Genomic DNA, 22,930 nt, shown 5'->3' with positions numbered 1-22,930 from the left:
GACAGGGGTGTGGAGGGGGAAGGAGGGAGGGGGAGGACCTCCGGCCCCTCCCCTAGGCTGCCTGCAGAATGGCGACTCTGCCTTCAGGCCAACCTTCCTGGTGTGCACTGCGAGTTTCCTTACCAACAACCCCTCGCTACTTGGCCAAGGAAGGCATCAAGCCGCCTGCTTTATTTGCGAGGAAACTGAGGCCCGGAGCACGCAGGAGAGAGCTGCAGGAGCCTGGGGGCCGGCGGGGAGGGGGGCGTGAGGCGAGAAGACTCAGGGGAGCGTCGGGGCTGGACTGGAGTGGGAGAGCCCAGTTGGGGTGGGCAGCGTTCCCTGTTCCACTAGGACCAGCGGAGGCATATTTCAGCTCGGGTGAGGCCCGACGTGGGGAGGCAAGGCCCCCAGCGGGTGAAACGTACTCGCAAAAGCAGGGAAGGTGTGCAGACGGCAGCTAGACCCACTGAAGGGAATAAAAGGTAAGGATGATCCCCTACTTCATTCAGAACGAAGAAACAGGAAATGCCAAAGCGCATCCCTGGGCTCAAGTTAAAGCCGTCCGTAATCAGAGGCTTTGCAGTCAGGCCGCCTGGGCTGGAACTCCTGACAGTGGTCCTGTAACTTCAGGCAAGTGACTTAACCCATCCAAGTCTCAATGTCCTCTCTGTAAAATTGCGTCTTGGTGGCGCTGTTGGGAAGACGCAGTGAGAGAAAGATTCTTAGCACAATGGTAGGTACTGTGGGTCCTCTGTAAATGGAAGTTTTTGCTAGTGTGATGGCAGACATTATTTTAGGTGAGTGAGCAAATCCACATCGTTAGAGATGAATGCAAGGTAATGTAAACAAGCGTCATTGTATTTTTCTCAACAGCACCCACATGCACTTGAGACAGAGCCATTTATGATGGAGGGGCCCCTAGTACAGCTTCCCAGCAGCAAACGTGGGTTCCTGAGTCTCCTGCAGCTGCTCTGTGACTCCAAGTCAGGAGACTCACACAACAGGAGACTGGACCAGGGGACCAAGATGTCCCTTCTCAGTTTGGGTGCTGGTAGCAGCCCCATGTTTTCAGCTGAGTTAAATCTCTCTCTTAACACAAGGTAAAATGCACCAAGTCAATAATTGCCAGGTGCTGGGGATCAGAGTCAGAAAAGTAGAGAAGCCAAGAACAAAATACTCGGTTCCTGGTTTTTCAATTGAGTGGCATCCAGGGAAGCCACAGGGCATGGGGAATCCCAGCCCGGCTCTTCCTTTTGCCCCCCTTCTTTGAACAATGCTTGGAGCTACAGGAACCATTTCTTGAACAATTTGTGCCAGGCTCTGGGCTTCCCTACCCCTCCAACCGCCCCCTTACACACACACACACACATACACACTCTTCCCCCCCCCCCCCCTCGGCATTACTATGTGCAGTTTTCAGATGAGGCCAAGGCATCGGGGGTGTTAAGTAGCTCTCCAAGTTCACAGAAATGACACCTCACATGCCTGAGTCTTTGGTCGTCTCTCCTTTGCTCAGTGTCCTGTGTCATACTCTGCCACCTTTCCTGACTTGGGAAACTCTGTCAGGTGCTACTTTCTCTCAGAACTGAAGCAGGGTGCCCACCACCTGAGGGAGACTCCTCCCCTTTCTCTGCCACTCTCTGCTTTTTCCAGAGGCTTCCTGTGACCTGCTGCAGGGCCAGCAGGGAGAAAAGCAGAACTGCAGACTATCTGGCTCTGAGCTCTTTGATTACAATCTCTGGCGTATACACATGTCCTGTTATTATCTGACACATCATTTCCAACCCCGGCAACCTCTCTCAGGCAAAGAGAGGAATCTGCGTCTCCATTAAACTGGAGAATATCATGGTGGGATGGAGAAAACATTGGAGAACATCTGATCCCACCCCTCATTGTAGAAATGGGGAAACTGAGGCCAAGATATGTGAGGCTTGCACACATAACACTGTGATTGCTTCATTTGGTTCTAGAAAAGCCCATGGCTGAAGCTGTCACCTGAAAATATTTGAAATAATAATAATGACAATGATGATGATAACAAATACTTATATTGGTGGGCCAACCAAATTCCTAGTGCTTTGCTTTATACATTGACACGTGGGGTTCACAGCTGGTCTCACACTGGATAAGCATTTCTTTTATCAGCAGAAATGTTTTATCAGCTGAAATCTTTGTCTGTGACATACAAGCTAACTTGGGTCAGATGCCTACCTCTTATCCAAGTGACTCCAGCCGGAGAGGCAGGGTCACACTGCACAAACCTGTCTGTTCCCACAGTCACTTATGGATAGAAAGACAAGGGGAGGGGACACCAGCCAAAGAAGACAGCTTCACTCTGCAGAAGGAGCAGTCGCCCTTGAAAGGAAGGAAGGGAGAAGAACAGAGGGGAGGAATGGGATGGCATCTTCTGTGGAGGGCACAGAACAAGCAGGAGTGTGGAGGTTGGAGGAAGATAAGCCTGGAAGAAGGGGAGGAGTCTGTTACTGGCTCCAGCCTGGCCGCCTTCAGTGGTGTGCTAGAGCCAGCTTGCAAAAGCCGGTTGTTAAATTTCCAGGAATTTTGAGAGCTAGCTGTTAAACACAGCCTTCAATAAAACTTAATTTGCACGAACTCATAATTAAATAAATTATAAAATAAAGCTAATAACTTCTCAAAACTTACTACCTCCTGATTATTTTACTAGCCTATTATCTGTGCTTCTGAGGTTATTTTACCTATTTATCTATCTATGTAGTAGAAATACCATATATAATGGTGTGCTATTGCACATCACTTCCCAATTCCACATTCAGTAACCTCACACTGGTAACCTGAAATCAGCCATGGGGGGAGTGTTTATACCACAGAAATCAGCAAAGGCTACCAGTGAGGGCTTCCCTTCTCCCTGACCCCCGAGCCTGCTGTTTAAGATTTACCAGCACACCATTACCCAATACCCTGGGTTCCCCCATTCAACCCTCTGCATTGAGAGCGCCTATTTATGAGTATCCCTCCCTCACTGGCTGGGAGCTCAGAAGAAGGAGAAAGTGTGTTTGCTTGGCTTTCTAATCTATCCCCAGTGTCAAATAGTGCCCAACACAGAACAGGTGCTTAGCAGATTTTTATTGAATGAATCAGTAAATGAGCACAATGAGAGCTGAGTTTGGTCAGATGGGGTGAGTTGGGACCCACCAGAAGGACTCAGGAGAGGGCTGTGCTTTGAATTCCAGGAGCTGCCAATCCTAACGTCTTCTGAATCCCCCGGCAGGAATGTGTTTGTCCCATTATTTGAATGAGAACTTAGAAGCATGGGTTCCATACAATCACTGTCAGCTCAACCATAAAACCCACCGTGGGTGAATTTCTACATGGTTAGATTCCTAGCAGACACGATTCTACAACTGCGCTCCACAAACAAATGCCAGTCAGATGCTGGACAGCATGAGCCTCAAGGAAATAGCAAAAGCACCCAGATCCCTTCCTTCTTCCACCAGGCTTGTCCCTGCTGCCCGCAGCTACACACAGCTGGCCCTATGACAGCAGCATGTATCGTGATAACAACTAAAATTGTAATTATAACTACAACTTTTTAAGCACTTACGATATACTGGCCCCATTATTATTTCAGTTAAGTCTTAGATTAGGTATAATCTTCAAATTTTCAAATAAACAGGCTCAGAAAAGGTAAGTAACCTGCTTAAGCCTCCAGATCTGGGTGAGCGGTAAGCTGGGATTTGAACATGGGTCTCTTGCCAAAGCCCAGCTTCATTCAACAGCAAAAGTGAAAGACAGTCAAGGGGAAGGTAAGGCCCCTTCCACACCTCCCATTCAGGAGCAGGAATTACTTAATTTCATCTTGACAATGTTAGGGTCTGAGGTTAGCCCCTTCTCTCTACATTTCATGTAATGCTTCATGGCAAGATACTGTTTCTTTATAAGGGAGTTAGTTGGAGATGGTTAAGAAATATAGACCTATTTTAAGAAAGATGATAAACTCCTGTGCTGTAGAAACAAAGTAATTCATAAAACCTCTTAAACACACACAGGCCAAAAAAGTTTTTTTTGAGCAAGTGCTATTTTTGTATTCTTTTATACTGTACCCACAAAAGAAGCTCCTGTTTTCTGTCTTTCCCTTACTTAATGTTTACTCACTGCTTTTCTGAGTACCAGCTATGGGCAAGCCCTGTGCTTGAGGCTAAGGGCATACAAATGAATCAGCCATAGACTCATCTTTGCAGGGCTTGTGGCCAAGGAAACGGACATTTACAACAGGGTGTTATGGGAACTAAGACAGAGGAAGCTCTGGTGGGGATGGGATGAGAGGCTGGGAGACATAGTCAGGGTCCAAGGAGATTGCACAGAAGGAGTTGAGCCGGGCCTTGGAGGATGCCTCTCTGTGCCTCAGTTTCTTGCTCTGATCCTTGTGTCCATCTCAAAGAGTTGTGGGAAAATGAAACTGTCCACGTCAACTGCTTGCTGCAAAGAGTGGGGCATAGAAAGGGCTCTGTAAACAGTAGCTGGTATCATTATGGGAATCCTATCGGGAAAGGCATGGAGGTGTTAAGATGAGGGAGTATGTCCCAGAGGGTCTGGAATGCAAGGTACATGGACTGAGTTATGGACAATGAAACCAGACAGCAAGAGGATTTCAGGACAGCAAGAGGACAGTAGGATTTATGGGTGCCTGCTCGGAGCATTATGTCCTTCAAACCGGACAACAAGTCCCTCAGGGTGAACTACTCTCATTCCCAGTTCACAGATGGAGAAACAGGCTCAGAGAGGTGAAGTCACTTGCTAGGAAATGGCAGAGCTGAGAACCCAGATTTCACTCCAAAGCCTCTGTCTCCCATGTGGGGCTGAGGACAGGCCAGACTGGAGGGATGGGGTTAGCGGGAAGCTGTCGAACAAAGGCTCTCACGCAGGAGACTGACACTGTTGGCGCTGGGTCAAGAAGTTCCCGCTGAGGGGCACAGGGGCCCGCTGGCCTCCAAGTCCTGCCTGCCAGGGATTTAGCAGGAAGAGCCAGCTTTTGTTCTGGATGAATCAGCCCAGCTGTTTCTGAAAGCCCAGCCCCACCCTTCTGGGCTCAGCAGACCAGAAGGCATTGAGCTGTCCCCGAAGGTCACCAGTGGAGTGGGAGGGGGCAGTACTTTTGTACATTGGACTGCAGCGTTTACAGAGAGTTATCTTATCACACCACAACACGGAACAATGGGCTTTTAAAATGTTGGGCTGCTGTCTTGTGCTTCAAGTTGAAGTGGAAACACAATCAGGCCAGCAAAGCATTACCTTCCTTGAAATCTGGAGAAACTTCAAACAAACAAACAAAAACAAAAACAAAAATACCCTCCCCATAACAGCTGATTGGATTAAGGTTTTAGTAAAACGTTAATCTGCCTTCTCCGGTTTCCCCCTCTTGCACTTGGCTCTTCCTCCTTTCCCTTCTCCCTAGTCTTTTGGGCTTCTATTTTTCTTTTCTTCCCTTCCTCTTTCTCCTTTCTCACCACTGTTTCAGCAGTGGTGGCACTTTGCTGGAGTATAAATATCCTTGCCCGAGGAATTAGGACCCTCGAGTTCACTCCCCACCTGCCTCTTTCTTACAGGATGATCCTGGATAAGTCACATTCCTCTCGGCTTCCATTGTCTCATCCGCCAAGTGGGATGACAGAGGTAACGATTTCTAAGAGAGGTTATGCCTGGCTCATAAAACCAGTTTTCCCAATCCCTGATTCCAGTGTACTGGCCTCGGCATGATGTCCTGCCCCAAGGAGAGGCAGAGAGCATCTGTCTATAAGGGCTAGTAAACTGTCCTTCAGAACATGTGAATTTAAGTCAAGTCACTCTAGGTTGTCTTATTTTACATCTGTAATTTGGAAGAATGCCTTCAAAAACTCAGTGTAAGTGCAATCACTTTGAGTATTTTTTCTCAAATCAAAACCAGTGACTTGAGAAACCCAATGCCTGATTAAGAGAAGCCTGATGTTTTCCTGGTGGAGATGTCTTCTTCTCCTGAATGCTCCCAAATTTAGAGGCTGATGCAGCCCCAGCAGGAAGTCGGTCTGCACCCACACGAGGCAGGCAATCTGGAGTGTTGCTTTCTCCCTGAGCACCAGTCTTGCTGTTTTGACCCTGACCTCGGACAAATGATCCTACAGACCAGGTGCCAGGTGTCTCGGGAACTGTCCAGCAACCTCACTGCTTGGCCCAGACCATGCGCTCAGTTTCTCACACAGGCATTCTCCAAGGTTTCAGCCTGCCAGGAGCTTTGTATCAACATGTATCTGTATTTCCACCCTTAGGGTCTCCAAACCTTCCCCTTTTTTGTCTCCAGGAGTCCTACATGTCCCTTTGCAGGATGAGGGAGCAACCTTTAGGTAGTTAAAACTGAGTTACTCAAACAGGACATTTAATTTCATCTTTCCCAGGAGTAAAAAAAGAAAAACCGTTAAATCTTCAGTGGGCAACCTGTGACCCCCTCTGTTAAAGTATACAACTTAATCATGGCATAAAATACATTGATACAGTCTGGTTTTAGGGGACCCATGAAAAGCTACGGGAACCTTCTGTGCCGAGGCTATGGTTGGTAAGCGCCACATCTGATCACCATTCAGACAAATTTCAAGCTTCTTTAGCCTGGCATTGGTGGCCACACATAATCTGGACTTGCTTTCTCTCTCCAGCTTCATCTTGTCCCACCTGAGGCCTATATCCCTTTGACCACCCCCAGAAGATCCTGCTTTCTGTCACCTCAACACCTCCAAACCTTTGTACCCCAGTTACATCTCTTAGGATTGCCTATCTTGACATTACTCTCCTATTTAACTCTCCCTTGCCTTTTCAGACTCAGTTTTCGGGGAACCTCCTTGGCAAAGCGTTCCCTGACACCTCCAGAGTATATCATATTAGCTGCCCCTGCATGCTCCCATAGTCCCCTGCGAGGACTCCATCCATAGCACTTCCTGGACCATTCTGCCAAAATAGGTGCCCCTGTCCTCTAACCCTTCACCCCAGAACCGTGTTAATTCCCCTATAAATGGTGGTATTTGTAATGATTTCATTACTGGTTGTTTCCTGTCTCCCCCACTAGCCTGTGGGCTTCCCTAGGGCAGAGCCCAATATTTCATTCTCTGCTGCCCAGGAAAGTGCCCAGCACAGCACCCTGGACAGAGCAGACACTCAACACATGCTCCTTGAATTGAAATGGCACTCACACACTGTTATAATTATCCTGATGTTTCTAGCTCTACCAGCAAACCACTTGTGCCCAGCACAGAACCTGGCACACAATGGGAGACTGGTCAATGTGGAATAAATGCATACATAAATGAATTAAGTGGATTAAGAGAAGAATGAACATGAAGGCAGGATGAATAAATGATCACCTAAAGGAATTCCAAATAACCTTTCTGAAACAACCAATTAATAGCTGTTACTTTCGCTGTCTGAAATAAATATAAGCCTCCTGTCTTGCTTCTGTTCACTTGTACTGCTGAAAAAAAATTAATAATGGAGTTGGTCAAGGCTAACCTTTAAAAAACAATCACCACAGAAATCTAATGACTGGAGTAGCCTTTTAATGAATAGGCAAGACATCGATATCAATTTACATTAATTAGTAAGGCTAAGATGCCCTCTCAAAATGTCTGCTTCCTTAACCTTCTAGATTTGTATCAAATATCACCTCTTGGTGTTTCCGAGTTTCATATTTTGAAAAAGTTTGAGTCACTACAGCAATACGGAACTGTGTGTGTGTGTGTGTGTGTGTGTGTGTGTGTAAAGGAGAAACTACTGTTTCTTTTCTACTGCTCACACAGAACCTCACTTCTGACACCAAATATGTGGGGCTTTTCCCCCCATGCTGACCAAGTCTGTGACACCAGTGGGTAACCTACAATTCATTTCCACGTTAACACTATCTACCTGGAAAGAGCGTCAGATCCCACATGTTAACCGCTCTGTCCCACAAGATTGTCCCCTCTCCCCGCTCCAGTGCCAATGCAAGTCCAGGCCTCCAATACTTCTGACCAACGAGCTAGAAATCCAGGGTTCCCATGACCCCCTCTCAGGTTTCCTAATTTGCTAGAATGGTTCACAGAACTCAGAAAAACTATTTACTTAGGGCACTGGTTTATTATGAAGGAGAATTCAGGAACAGCCAGCTGGAAGAGAGGCCTCAGGCAAGGTGTGGAGGAAGGGCGTAGAGCTCCCACGCCTCCCTGGCTGTGCCACCTCTGTGTGCTCCGCAACCCAGATGCTCTCTGAACCCCGCAGGTCAGGGATTTTTATGGCGGTCTCATCACATAGGCATGACCCATGATTAACTCAGCCTCCAGCTCTTCTCTCCTTTCCAGGGGATGGGGAAGCGGGCTGAAAGCTCCAAGCTTCTACTCATGGCTTGGTCTTTCGGGTGACCAGACTCTGCCCTGTAGCTATCCAGGAGTCCACCAGGAGTGTCCTCATTGGAGCAATAAATGCTCCTGTCACCCAAGAAATTCAGGAGCTCTGTGTCAGGAACAGGGGTTAAAGATCAACTACCACAATAAAAGATGTTCCTTTTATCACTGAGGAAATGATAAAGGTTTTAGGAGCTCTGGCCAGAAGCTGGGATGAAAACCAAAATATCACAATGTTTGTTCTATAATAGGTACATATTTAAATGCTTGTGGTATTACAAACACAGTAACTACTTAAATGTCTTCAACATAGTCTTTAGCTGTAAGGAAAGGAACGATATTCCCCCAACTTTCCCAAAGCCGGAGCGTAACACCTGATAGGACGGACAAGAATCAGAAACTTTAAACCCGGGACTGCCCTAGAATATTCTGGGCAGAATATTCCAGGGGATGGGTAAACAGCACACCCATAAGTATTTCTATTTTTGCATAGTTTGTGATCATCACATTTAAATAATTATACACCAGTTTTTTCTCTCATTATATTATTTAGCAAACATTTCTCCAGGTTGCAATACCTCTTTATATTTCCTCCCCACAAAGTCATAGAACCTCTTAAGCCGCTGTCTTCTCACCTCCAATCCCTTCGTCTCCAAAGACACCTTCCCCAGAGCTCTTGAGAGGAGGCATTCTAGTGAATTCGGGAGCGTAGGCTTTGGGGTCACACACACCTTTGTGGAACCCTGGCTCTGCCACTTCCTTGTCATGTTACCTTTGGCAAGTTACTTGTCGCCTTTGATCCTCGGTTTTCTCACCTGTAAATTAGAAATAATAGTGCCGTATGCAGAAGTTGGTATAAGGATTAATGTTTTTTTGTTTTTTTTAGTGCACGTGTAACATTTAATCCAGTGCTTGACACATAGTAGCTCTTATAAACAGTGGCTGATATTATTATTGTTATTGCTGTTATTGTTAACACTTTGCTTTTCCATTGAGTTCATATATCATCATTACTGAACCTTTACCAAATGATTTCCTATTCCTTACTCTTACAGGTAAATTCTACAATGTACATTCTCAGGCATACAGCCTTTTCTTCCCCTCCCCCAAACTCTCTCTTTAGATTAAACTCCAGGATGAACCAGCATGACCACGTAGTCTTTTGCTCTCTCTGCCTGTGAGCTCCTGATTCTTCAGAGCCTCACCTTCAGAGAGCCTTCCTGAGCCCCAAAAAGAATGAGTCTCCTTGTCCCTTTTTACCTAAAATGTCATCTTCCTCATAGGCACTCCTAGGTCCTCTCCCTCTAACCCAACTTCCACATGGCCCCAGAGGGTGTTTCTAGAAATACATGTTCTCTGTGGGAAAACAGAATCTCTTAATGGCAAGCAAGACTGAAATTTGGTACAAAGATAAGCAATTAGAACACTTGTCATTCTCTTTGATCCAGCAATTCCACCTCCAGAAATTTTTTCTACAGATGTACTCAAAAAGGTGCAAAATGGAATATCTAAGATTATCAGGCAGCATTGTTTATAGTAGCAAAAAAAATTGGAAGTCACATAAATGTTAATCAACTGGGGATTATTTAAATAAATTATGTAACATGCATACACTAAGTACTGCAAAAAGGTAAAACTCTTTATGTAGCAAGATGGGGGGCATTCCCAAGCTATATCCCTATTTTTAATTGAAAAAAGCAATGTGTATGGAATATTAGCATGTGCGAAGAATAAAAAATAACCGAAAGAATAGATATACACATTTGCTTGTACTTATATAAAAAACTTTTGGAAGAATACATAAGAAACTAGTAACATTGGTCACCTCTGGGGAGCCCTGGTGGTTGGTAGATAGGGACTGAAAGGAAGTTTTTCTGTGTATACCCTTTGTTGCCTTTGAATTTTAAACCATGTGACTTTATTATGTATTCAAAATAATAGGAATAATAAACAGAAAGCACATGGGTGGAGACACCAAAATATTGTTATATGTACTTGTTGCTAAAGGGATGGCAGGAGAATTCATCTTCTGGAGAAAACCACTCCCATGTTAGGGAAGAAAACTCCTAAGGGCCTTCTGGTTGTGCAAAGCCAAAGCCCAGAGCCCAGTCTGAAGGGGAACTGTACAAACCATCAGAAAGTAAAGGATGATCTCTTAGTTCTGATTTTAAGTAATTCTTCATCTCCTCCAAGGTGGATCCGAGAGAGAGAAGTTGGGGGCATTGGGAACTGGGAGGAGAGAAAAAGAAAGAGAAGGGACTGGATAAGAATAAGAAATAAGAATGGGCCTTCAGCATTGAGAAGCTCTCTATAATGGTATAGGGTTGAAAGCTTGTAGAACAGGTGACTTTTTTGGGTGAAAGCCAAATCTTGCTAGTATACATGTGGCAGGATATGAAGGCTCAGACTGTTTTCATACTAAAATGTTTGAACTTGCCTCCCTTTTCTTGCCAACTTTCTGCAATTGTTTCTCCTCACTTATTCTGCAGTTTGAACATTGAGTCTTCCCTACCCTTAAGAAAAGGGACACCTTTTCTTTTTTGGTTCGTTTGTATTAATTGTTGATGAACCAGGCTCTAGATGTAATAGATTAACAGTCTTCTGTTAAAGAACCAGAGAAGAACCCAGAAACTAGAAGAGAGAGAGAAGGAAGTACTATGGAGAAGGCCAGAAAGGAGGAAAGATTTTCTTAAAAGTAGAAGGAGGTCAGAGAATAGGAAGAGGAGGGGAAAGTCACAGAGGGTCACCACAAGGACCCTAATGGCCTGGGAGCTGGTCTGGGGCAGTTTACCAAAAAGGAGGAGGACATGAAGCTCAAATGAGCCAGGTGAATGGAACTTGCAAAGAAGGCTTCAAGGGATATTGTTTGAACAATGTCCAACATAGCTAGAGCTACGTCATTGTCACTGATCCTTCAGCCATGACCGGAGAGAGAGCCTCTTGTTGCCTGCACCAAACTTGCCCATATACAATTGTTCCTCTGTGGGCAGCTGGTGAATAGGTCACTCCATTAGCATTGATAACTCACTGGATGCCTGCCCAGCTGGGAAGATGCCCATCCATACTATACAACTTCAACATGAACCTACCCCATTACTAAAGGTGACATAATGACCTAGGACAAAGCCTATAAGCCCAAAGCAAGAAAATGGGGCCTTAGAACCAGTGGAGTGGTGACAAGAAAGCTCTGGGCATCTGTACCTGGTATGGGAAAGGAAATAAGTCAAGTGGTAGCTGAACTGAACAAGCTCAAACCCTCCTGAGATGGAACAGTGGTTAATGACACTGCTGTGACACATAAATGGAGACAATCTGGATGGCAGCGTCTGGCAAATCTGACAATATCATTCACCTGCTTAAAACTTTCTCAGGGCAACTCTCCACCTCTAGGGTAAATTTCCAAATTTTTCAGTCTGGTATATTAGTTAGGATAGGCTAAGTTATGCTGCAGTAACAAATCAACCCCCAAAGCCTAATGGCTTAGCACAACACATTTATTTCCTGTTCATGAAACATGTCCCATGAATATGCTCCACAGAATCTCTCATGGACCCAGACTGATGGAGGGGTCACCATCGTGGATCCATCCCACTTAGACCATGTGGCCTCCTTGGTCACTGTGGCCAGGCTAGAAAGCTAAGGGAGCACTTGTTTTTTTTATACTTTAGCCCAGAACTGATGTATGTGGCTCCTATTTATAGCACATTGGTGAAACTAGTCATGTGGTTCCCTCCAACTGCAAGGATACTGGGAAATGTAGGGAGTAGATGGGTATTTGGTGAGCAGTAAATGTCAAAACTTTTAGTGATCTGGCCCCAGGGTCTCATCCAGCTTCATTTTCTGCCACTGCCTTGCTTCCCAATGCATAATCCACCTCTGGTCACGGGAGTCTTCTCTCAGCTCTGTTGGGGACTCCCGACCCACAGAGATCTCCTGGTGTCACGGATGAAATGAAGACTTCCCAGGCAGCTTGTGCTAGGGGAGAGAAGGCCAGCAAATGTCTGAGAGACAAATGCCTTGATTGCTTTCCTCCAAGGTCTTTTATTGAGTGCAGTAAGCTTAAGGGCATATAGCATGCACATAAAGCTCATCAACCATGCACATAAAGCTCATCAACCAATGTTAAACAGTGCCGATTACAGAAAACAGATATTGTTCAGGGATAACAATTGAAAGAACGTTGAGATCTCCTTCAGGTTCAGGGTGTGTTGGACACAAAGACTTCAGATGGCTAAAAAATAGGGAGGGTGAGTTCATTTTGAGTTAAAGTTAAAACCTCTGCTGCTGGTACGATCAAGCGATCAAGCGAGGTAAAAGAACAGAGCAAGCTCCAAAGGACATAAAGCATTTTCTCATGGCCCAATTCCCACCAGGGCCCACTGGCTATAGCATCGAGGCACGTATGCACCCAGCTTTCCCGGTTTTCCAGTCAGGTCTTACAGGCTTTCTTTCCTTCGCCTGGCCTGCACGGGGCTCCAAGTCTCAATACTTTCCCAGGAGGATCCCAACGCAGCTCTGCAACCATTGCTCCCTCTTTGCTTATGCTGGTTCCTGACATAAAATGCCCCTTTTCCACCTTTCCCACCTACCAAAATTCCAATTCAGGGAAGCCCAGCTCAAATTAACTGATTTTCAATTTGGCCACATTTTTTACATACTATACTCTCATTAGCATTTAGGGTCCATGGGACTGACTTCCTGGTACCATTCACAGAGCCTGTCACATAGTGGACACTAAGTAAATATTTGTCAAACAAATGCTCCGAGTTTAGAATGTTCCAAATAATACTTTGTTTGCCTTTGTCCACACCCATCTGCCCCCTCCACCCCCCACCATAGGTTCAGTGCTCTGGATGATACAGACTGGAAGTTATTTGTCTCCATTTCCCTATCACCTACTGGCACTGAAAATTTGCTCAGTAAATGTTTGGAGGAGAATTGATTCATTTGCCTTCTATTTACTTTTAAATAATGACTTAAAAATAATTGCAAATGGGTCTTTTAACAATGAAATCAGCTGTGTGTATGTTATACTTCAATTAAAAAATTTACTCTAAAAAACAAACGAGAGTTAATAAGCAAAAAAGGGAAGTATTTAGAGAGTAAGTTGCACAAACACAAAGGCACTTCTGGAAGATGCAATCACTGGTGTGTGAATTTTGTAATAGCACCTGTTGATAAAAGCACTAACGTTCTTTTGGGCACAGTAATGCTGGCCAGAGCTAGCTAAAGCAAAAGGGACCCCAAGGGTAGAAACATCCTGGCCTCAGGATCAGGAGGGATCAGGGCCCTGAATGCTGTGGGGAACGTACATGACCGTCTTTACTTCTTTCATCTATTTCTCTGAACATATACTTCATTATTCCTTCACTAAAAAACAGCTTTCTTTACTTCTCAGAAGACAACCACTTGAACTTGAACCATCAGCCAATAGCTACCTAGTTCCCAATTCCCTCCCAGAGAGCAGCAGCAATATTCTTTGACTCAGTTTCAAGACCCCAGAGAACTCTGATTGGCTCAGCTTGATCACAGGCCCACCTGTCCCAATCACAGGTGATCAGAGTGGGAAGTCCCCAGGCATGGCTATATTTCCCCATGACCATGTTGGAGAAGCCAGGAACCAGAAAAGGGGGGCTGGGAAGAAGCAATTATGGCTCACTAAATTCAGGAAGAGGGAGAACCATTTTTAAGAAAGTCGCTTCAGAGAGTGATAATGTAAGTATAAATATATTCTCTGAATAGAATGGGTGATAAGGTCACATTAGTTGGGAAGGAATGAAAATGTCAGGAGCTACTTCAGAGTTATTCTCCCACTCTCCTATATATCATCCTGCAGGTCTTATCAATTCTGTCTCTTAAATAATTGTGAAATAGCTCCCCCCTCGCCATCTCCATGGCCTCAGATCCATTGCTGCTGTTCTCTTAACTGGGCTCAGTGCCTCCAGTCTAACCACATCCTAACCATGCACCACAAGATGGCCTCCAAATGGTCTTTCATACAAACATAATCCTACCACGTTCCTGCTTAAAACTCATTTAACAGCCCCCATCACCTTCCAAACTTCTTAGCACAGTCTTCAAGGCCCTCTTTGATCTAGCACCAGCTTCATCTGCTCCCTTTCTTTCCTAGAAACCGGGACTTTCCTCCTACCCGTCCTACCAGCAAGCAGTCTAGGCTTTGTGTCTTCCCCAGCATTTGCTTTGTTTCCTCTGCCTGGGATGCCCTTTCCCTCCCCATTAACTCTGTCTGGTGATGCTACTTACCCTTCAAGGTCCAATCAAACTTCTTCTCTCCCTCTGGTGCCTCCACATTGTGTCCATTTTGGGCTGTGGATACGTGTGTCTCCCCTGCTGTGTTCTTCCAGAACAATAACCTCGTCTCATTCATTTTTAATCCCTAGTTCCAAGCCTAGGGTCTGACCAACAGAAGGAATCCACAAATGCTTATGGGAGGATGTAAGGAGGAAGAGAGGGTACAAAGGAGGGAGCGAGAGGAAAAGAAAGAAGGAAGAAAGGGGAAGGGAAGAGAAGGGAAGAGGAAGGGAAGAAGAAAGGGAGGTGGGAGAATAGATGGATGAATTAAGGAAAGACCAAGGGCTCTAAGTTGCAATATTTGTTTTCTCCACTATTTATCACTGACTAACTTAGGTTATGGCCCTTCTATGAAACTCAGTCTCCTCCTTTATAAGATTGCACCTGTTCTACCAAACTCACAGGCTTACTGGAGATAAAACAAAGGAAAGAACATGGAAGCACTACATTCACTTCTGTGAAAATACTAGTTATCATGAATTGGCCATTATGTAGCATTTATTCTCCTAACTACCTGAAGACGGCCATCTTAGTGGCCCCCCTTCATTGGTCACAACTCCCTTGCCAGGTTGGGGTTGGGGGCAAGGCTCAGGGATGGGGCATGAGGCAGCTTTACTGATGTTTTATCTGACTCATTACCAGAACCTCATGAATCAGATAGGGCTGACTTTGGGGTTCATTAGGATCACAGTGTAACAAGTACATATATTTGATGACATTTTATTTTGGATACTTCTTGTACTCTTTTTAACTCTTGGGTGTTCCTTTTTCTCCCAATTTAGATGAATAATAAGAAATATCATTTAGAGGGTTATCAGCTAGGAAGGGGAGAATGAGGAAATGGTGCAGGGATCAAGAAGTATAATTGGTAGGAATAAAACAGACAGGGGGAAGTTAAGAATTGTATAGGAAATGGAGAAGCCAAGGAACTTATATGCACCACCCATGGACATGAACTAAGGGAGGGGGATGCTGGAGGGAAGGGGGGATACTGGGTTGAGGGGGATAAAGGGGGAAAAACTGTGACATTATAATAGCATAATCAACAAAATATACTTAAAAAAGAAATATCCATAAACATGGACTATTATTAATTATTTAAACTCAAAATATTGATAAAACATTTTCTACTCACTTCTCTCTTAATCTTTTGGATCAGTTTAATTGAAAAGCGACTTGAGCCTGACATTGCAATGGGAAATGATGAAAAACTGCTTCAGTTCACAACTACTTGTCTGTGTGAATCAGGATTTTCTCGATACTATGTAACCAAGACAGAAGGCAGAGGGAAATCAGAAGCTGCACAGATGGAAGGCTACACTTGTCATGTTGTGTTTGTCTGGTAGACCAGTGTGGCCTGTGTTAGACCTGCTGGCCTGGTAAGAAATAGAACAATGTGGGACAAATGTGGGACCACGATGCGGCAAGGGGTCCCTTACATGGGAGTGAATGGACGCACCCTTGAGTGCTGGCACAGGCTTTCTGCCAGTGCTATGGCCTGAGCGCCTCTGGCCTGACTGGTTCCTGACTCCCCAGGTTGACTGCACTGCCCAATGAACTTGAGCATGCCCCTGTGAAGACCCAGGGGCAGCAAGGAGCTGAGTCCCCTCACTTGTATCCTGTCTCATGTGCATCTTCTGCACCGCTTGTCTGCTTTCCCTACTCAGCCACAGTAAAACCTGTTGAAGTCTTCATTGTCCCCAATCTTTGTACCTGCCTGAAACTTCAGGATTTGGCCCAGTCAACTAGATAATGCAGCTCTGTTTGAAATCATAAGAGATTGGAAGCAACCAATTAAGTCTTCTATTGATGGCATCTGGGTTTCTTCAATTAGTCTCCTATTAATGGCATCTGGGTTGCTTCCACTCTCTGGTGATGAGAAACAGCTGCGCGGCATAGCTTTGTAAATACATCTTTTCACTGCATCCCTGTGCTAGGTTTCTAGAAGTGCGGCTGCTGCATCACTGCACACCTGTCAGAATGACTAAAGAGAAAAAAAACTACAACGCCAAATGCCAATGAGGATGTAGAGCAACTGGAACTCTCATACATAACTAGTAGAAAAGCAAAATGGTACAGCCATTTTGAAAACAGCTTGGCAGTCCCTTATAATGTTTAACATATATTTACAATATGATCCAGCCATCTCCTTCCCACACGTTTTATTCAAAAGAAATGAAAACTTATATTCATACAAACATTGTCTGTACCTGAACATTTATAAAGGCTTAATTAATAATTGCCAATGACTGGGAACAGCTCATCTGAGGGATTAATCATAACACATATCTATAATTGAATACCACCCAGCAATTAAAATGAACAAACCATCAGTACACTACAATATGGATGAATTTCAAATGCATTGTTCTAAGAGAAATAAGCCAGATTTTAAAAGCTACGCACTCCATAATTCCATTTATATGACATTCTCCAAAATGTACTACTGTAGGGACAGAGAACAACACATCAGTAGTTGCCAGGGGCCAAGACGAGGGAATGGTTTTACTCCTAAGGAGCAGCATAAAGAGATTTCTTGGTGTGGTGGAACTATATTGTACATCTTGACTGTGATGGCAATTATACAACCATGTGTGTTTGTTGAAACTCATAGAATTGCACACGATAAAGAGTGACTTTTTATGATATGTAAATTATACCTCAATAAACCTGACTTAAAAAAAAAAAAAAGAAAGATAAATACACAGGTAATTCTGCTAAGTAGTGCCAAAGTCCCCCCAGTGGTAGGATGGTTCATGGCTCCCACATATATCCAGATCCTAAGGGATTTTGCAGACGGGATGAAGTTAAGAACTGTGAGAGGGAGAGTATCCTCATCACCCAGGCAAACCCTAAATACAATCATAAGTGTCCTTACAATAGGGAGGCAGAGGGAGATTTGACCACAGGGGAGAAGGCCATAAGAAGACAGAGCAAAGACAGTTTTGAAAATCCCATATTGCTGGTCTTGAAGGTGGAGGGAGGGGCTATGTGCCAAGGAATGCAAGGAATGAAGCTCTAGAAGGTGGAAAAGGCAAATAAACAGAATCTCCTCTGGAACCTCCAAAGGGAGTACCTGCCCTGCCAACATCCTGAACTTGAAGAGAGTAATTTGTGTTGTTGTAAGTCACCAAGTTTGTAGTAATTTGCAATAATTGGAAACTAATACACCCTCCATAGAGGTTTTACTGTTTTTGCAGTCCCACCAAACATATAGGTAGGGAATGAGGAAAATCACCCATCCCCCAGCCCAAGCCTCAGAGCAGACATGCTCTCGTATTGCGTCACATGGCCATTCATAACCAAGCTTCCTCCTAGCCCTTGCCCTGGGGCTACATCATTCTCTCCTGACCTCACAGCTGCCTGACCCCAACCCCATCAGGGTTCTGCCCTCAAGGAAGGAGAGGGGCATAGCTTTGGGTTGGTCACCACTGGCGCCTATCTCAAAAATTATTTGAAGAAGAAATCCCTCAGTTCAATATATATTTTACAAGAGTTAAAAACTCCTGGACTAGACTTTCTGAGGGGCCATGAGCTGCAGCCTCTCAGGCCAGGGCTTTCCCTTGTTTAGCCCCATCTGGCTCTGCCCAACTCTCTTCCCCTTTGTCCAGAGGAGGCAGGGTTCAGCTGAGTTGTGGTTGTGAGTCATCAAGGTTAAATAAGGCTCTGTGTCCCACTTGCAATACTAACTCAAGTCCTATTAAGGGAATCTTTTCTCTTTCTCCCTGTTTTAGCTTTTCTCTGACATATTATCCTAGCATTTCAGAGCTGCAAAGGCCCTTAGAGGTAGTAGCAATAATAATCATAATCATATTAATATATAATTATTATTATTATGGTAATTATAAGTTACCTTTTATTGAGCATTAACTATGTTCCAGGCACTTTGTATGTATTATTACACTTAATCCTCAAGTCCTCTTGGTGTTATTATCACCCAATCTGATAGATTTTGAAACCCAGGAAAAGAAAAGATGAACTGTCCAGGGTAAATGCTGGCGCCAGGGTTCAAACAGATCAGTAAAGACTCCAAACTTTATTCTCAAATTCCATGAAGTCCCTAACCTTTCATTCTAAAGATGAGAAATGATAACTCAAGAGTGAGGGGGTGGAGCAGAGGCGGTGCTGGGAGGCACCAGCATCTTGCTCAGGCCACATGAACAGGGCGTGGCCAAGCGTGCGACTGCCCCTCTAGTGCAGCAAGCAGCTGACACTAGCTGTTCTCTCTCCTCGCAGGAATCAAATGGTTACAGACCACCTGTAACTGAGTTTAATAAGAGAAAGGGGTGTGCCTTTTTGCAAAATGAGAGCAATGAAAACATTTCTCATTGTGATTGTCAAATGTAGCTGACATCGTTGGGGGATTTTTTTTTTAAGTGTAGTTATAGCATGAAGAGTGCCTTACAATTTATAAAATACTTTCAAAAGCTTTCTCTCATGTGATTCTGCTTCAGCTCTGAGAAGCAGGAAGATACGATTATCCCACTTCGTGGATGAGGAAACTAAGGCCTGAAAAGATTACATTATGTGCCCAAGGTCTCACAGACCATTAAGTAAGCGGCAGAGCCAGAGTCAAAACCTAAGCACTTGCCCTTGGAAGGAAGCTTTCTGGCTGTGAGGGCCTGACCTCCAAGGACAGGGACTTTTCCTTTGAATTTTAGACTCATATTTTCAAGTTAAAAAAATAATTTTTGATTGGCTGAGGTGATTTTTTTTTTTTTACTGATATTTTTGCACTGAATAAATCAATTTAGGGAGAAATGACATCTTTATATCATGAGTCTTCCCACCCTCATCCTTTATGCCTCGGAGGAGAATCTGAGACCCTCTGTACTTTTTGCTGAGTTACATCCTTTACAAATTGCCTTGGCTGCTAATTTGAATAACATCTTCAGTTCCGTTATGTTATTTTTCTATTTGATTATATTGCATTATTTTATTTTCAGTTAGTAACTTGATACTTAGTTGAATATTCCTCTTGCTTCCAAGAGCTTGTTAGTTAATTAGCTCAGTTTTCAGGATAGGGTTATACCACCTGCAAATATTAAAAAAAAAACAAAACCTGCTTTCCTAATTCCACTGTAAGTACTCTTTCTACCACATGACACTGCATTTTTCCACTACTATCCATTTTCCAGATGGCTAAATGACTCCTTTAAGTGCCAAAATATTTAGAAATGTAACTGCCTGAGCTGAAAATCTTTCTCAAGTGAATTACAATGTGCAGCAAACAGCTGTGGTTTTGCCTGCACAACACCTCTCTTCCCGATCTTTTGATAGAAGTCCCTCTCTCACTTTGGAGGAACTACCCCTCCCACACCCCAGAAGTCCCTCTCTCTCTTTGGAGGAACTACCCCTCCCACATCCGAAAAGGTCCCAGCTAAACAATCCCTGACTTCACTACAGGCTGACCCAAGGAACTCACCAAGAATTTGTGTCTTGAGAAAACGACAACTTGGCCAGAAGGACTTGGGAGCAGTGTCATCTAGAAGACAGGCCTGAAGGAGATGTCCACGAGTTTTGGCCTGGGGTTGCTCTGATTTCTGTGTCTCCCAAGGCCTGATTGTTCAAGTGCTCCTTTGATTCCAGGAGCTACCCAATATCCCCCTCAACACATTCTGTTTGCTTCTGTTACAAATGACCCAGATATCAGTGCCCAAGCAGGGGATGCAGATAATAGACCCTGTTATCAATGGAATTGTATCCCTCCCAAAAGGTATGTTGAAGTCCTAATCCTGACTACCTCCAAATGCAGGCTTATTTGGAAATTGACTCTTTACAGAGGTAATTAAGTTAAAATGAGGTCATTAAACTGGGCCTTAATCCAGTATGTTTGGTGTCCTTAAAAGGGGCAAATTCAGAAACAGAGGCAGACACATAAAAGGGAATACAATGTGGGGACACACAGGGAGAAGGCCACATCAGGACAGAGATTGGAGTGATGCATGTACAAGCCAAGATGCGCCTAGAAGTGGCCAGAAGCTAGAAGAGACATGGGGAACAGTTCCTTCCCGAGCACCCTTAGAGGGAGCGGGGTCCCTGGCCACTCCTTGATTTCAGAGTTCGGGGCTCCAGAATGTGAGACAACACACTTCTGTTGTTCTGAGCCACCAAATTTGTGGTACTTCATTATGGCGTGCCTAAAAAACTAACACAGATCCTTAAGGAAATAGGGACTATTTGGAATAGTGCAATTGCTGGTTCAAAAGGCAGTTCCCTTTTTAATTTTTTGAGGAAACTCCATACTGTTTTCCACAGTGGCTGCACCAGTCTGCATTCCCACCAACAGTGCACGAGGGTTCCCCTTTCTCCACATCCTCGCCAGCACCTGTTGTTTGTTGATTTATGGACAACAGCCTTTCTGACAGGTGTGAGATGATAGTTATATTTACTTTTTATTTACATTTGCTTTCCCTGCCCTTTTTGCCTCTGCCTGTGCCACAGCCCATGGCTTTATGGAAAGCTTTTTACCTGGCCATGATATGTCCCACAGCACTGACTCCTATTAAGGAATTCACTTCACAGCAGAAGTGGCAATGGCCAGATGGGCCCCCCTGGTGATCCAGGAGCAGCTGGCCTTATGGAACAGTAGGATGGCCTTGGAAAGACCTACACTGTCCCCTGGGAGATAACCGCTTGCTCTCCTCTGGAAGTAACCCACCTCTTTCCCTGCGTCTCTCTCTTTCCAGGACCCAGAGTTGGGGCAGGCTCTGCTAATAATTTCCCAGGAGCCTTTCTTAGCTAAAGAGGTAGAATTTATAGCTGGGTGTGTGGGCGCCCTGAGTTAGGACAACATCTGCCAGCCTTCCTGGTCACTCTGTCAAAGAGTTGGAGCATTTCCTTCCCCACTTCCCAGCTCTCAGTGGGACTGACTGGGGGTCTGACACCCACTTGAGTTACTGAGTTTGAGTAATCTTCATTCTTTATTCTTTCTTCTCCTCCCTCTCCTCCTTCTTCAAAATCATGTCCTAAATAAATTACAGCTTCAAAAAGCTTTTCTAATCAGCTTCTCCAATGGAGGATTTGGTTCTGGGCTGGCTGGATCTCTGCTAACTTCACCCAGTGATAGTTAGAATGTAGAAGGAGTCCCTGGTAAATAACATCAACCTAAGACTCTCGTGAATTATCTTGAGAATTGAAAAGAAAAAAAAAAATTAGCCGAAGTCTCCGGCTGTGCTCCCAGTTACAGGTTTTCCATAAAAGGAACGTAATTATGCTGAGGAAATACCCTCTTACCTTTATCAGGCTCTGCAGCTTCCCAGAGCATTTTCATATTTAGTGCCACTTTGCTCTTTTCAACACGGTGACCTAAAGGAAAGAGGACAGACAGGCGTGGAGGTCAGGGAGAGCTGGAGGGAACACCTGCTTTGCTACGCTTTGGCTCTGAACTGCCAATTAACCATGTGTTAGAGGAGGGGAGGAGCAACTCTTAACCTTGGCTTTTAGCATTAGAGCTGTGATCGCTCTGCTCCTAGTATTGTAGGTTCTCAGGAAATCTGCTGAATGATGCTAGGAGGTTGCAGGGGAGGAGGGATTCTCGGTTCTCATTTACAAGTGACGAGAATGAAGTTCATCAGAATGAGGACAGAGTTGAAGGCCACAGAGCTGGATTAGAATCTTCAAAATTCAAATTCATTGTTTTTTTCTATCACCTTAATCTACTGAATAACAGAACTTCCTCGGATTTTAATAACAATAACAGCACTCTTCGTAAAGGTAGCTTTCATTTAATAAGCATTTAACATGTGTCAGACACTAGAGTAGGCATGTTATACCCTGTTTCCCTGAAAATAAGACTTAATGCAATTTTTTTCAAGCTTAGAAATATAAGGCCTCCCCTGAAAATAAGACCTAGCGGCAGTCATTGCTACAGCTCTCCCCTAATTCTTGATGGAATTCAGAGTTTGGCTGGTTACGCTGATGTTTGTGATGACATGACTACAGTATATTAATAAGTGTTGATTCTTTGTTCAATAATAAATGTGAATTCTTGTTCATGGAAAAATAAGACATCCCCTGAAAATAAGACCTAGCGCATCTTTAGGAGCAAAAATTAACATAAGACACTGTCTTATTTTTGGGGAAACGGTATGAATGAATCCTTTCTACAGACGGAAAGTTCTGGGAGTCAACGAGGTGGAGTCACTTGCCCCAAAACACAGACAAGGGCAGAACGTTCTTGGATCTTAAAGGAAACCTTGGTTCTCCCTCAGCCCAAAACCTATACGTACTCTTGTCCCGCACATTGCAACTTGCTCAACTTA

At 44.4% G+C, this 22,930-nt stretch overlaps 1 long non-coding RNA gene across 1 annotated transcript; it reads right to left on the bottom strand.

The window, feature by feature from the left end:
- Positions 1–575: 575 nt before the first annotated feature.
- LOC150013636 (uncharacterized) lies at positions 576–22,016 on the bottom strand. The gene is made up of 3 exons (XR_016510820.1): positions 21,903–22,016; positions 8,990–9,169; positions 576–673 (listed from the first exon to the last, which is right to left on the bottom strand). It is a non-coding gene; the product is annotated as an uncharacterized LOC150013636 (long non-coding RNA).
- Between the last annotated feature and the right edge of the window lie 914 nt (positions 22,017–22,930).

This window comes from Furipterus horrens, unplaced genomic scaffold (assembly GCF_987537825.1).
Source record: "Furipterus horrens unplaced genomic scaffold, mFurHor1.1.pri manual_scaffold_4, whole genome shotgun sequence".
NCBI classification, from domain to species: domain Eukaryota; kingdom Metazoa; phylum Chordata; class Mammalia; order Chiroptera; family Furipteridae; genus Furipterus; species Furipterus horrens.
Note: the sequence above shows the minus strand (reverse complement) of the source record. Positions and strands in the feature narration are given on the sequence as shown.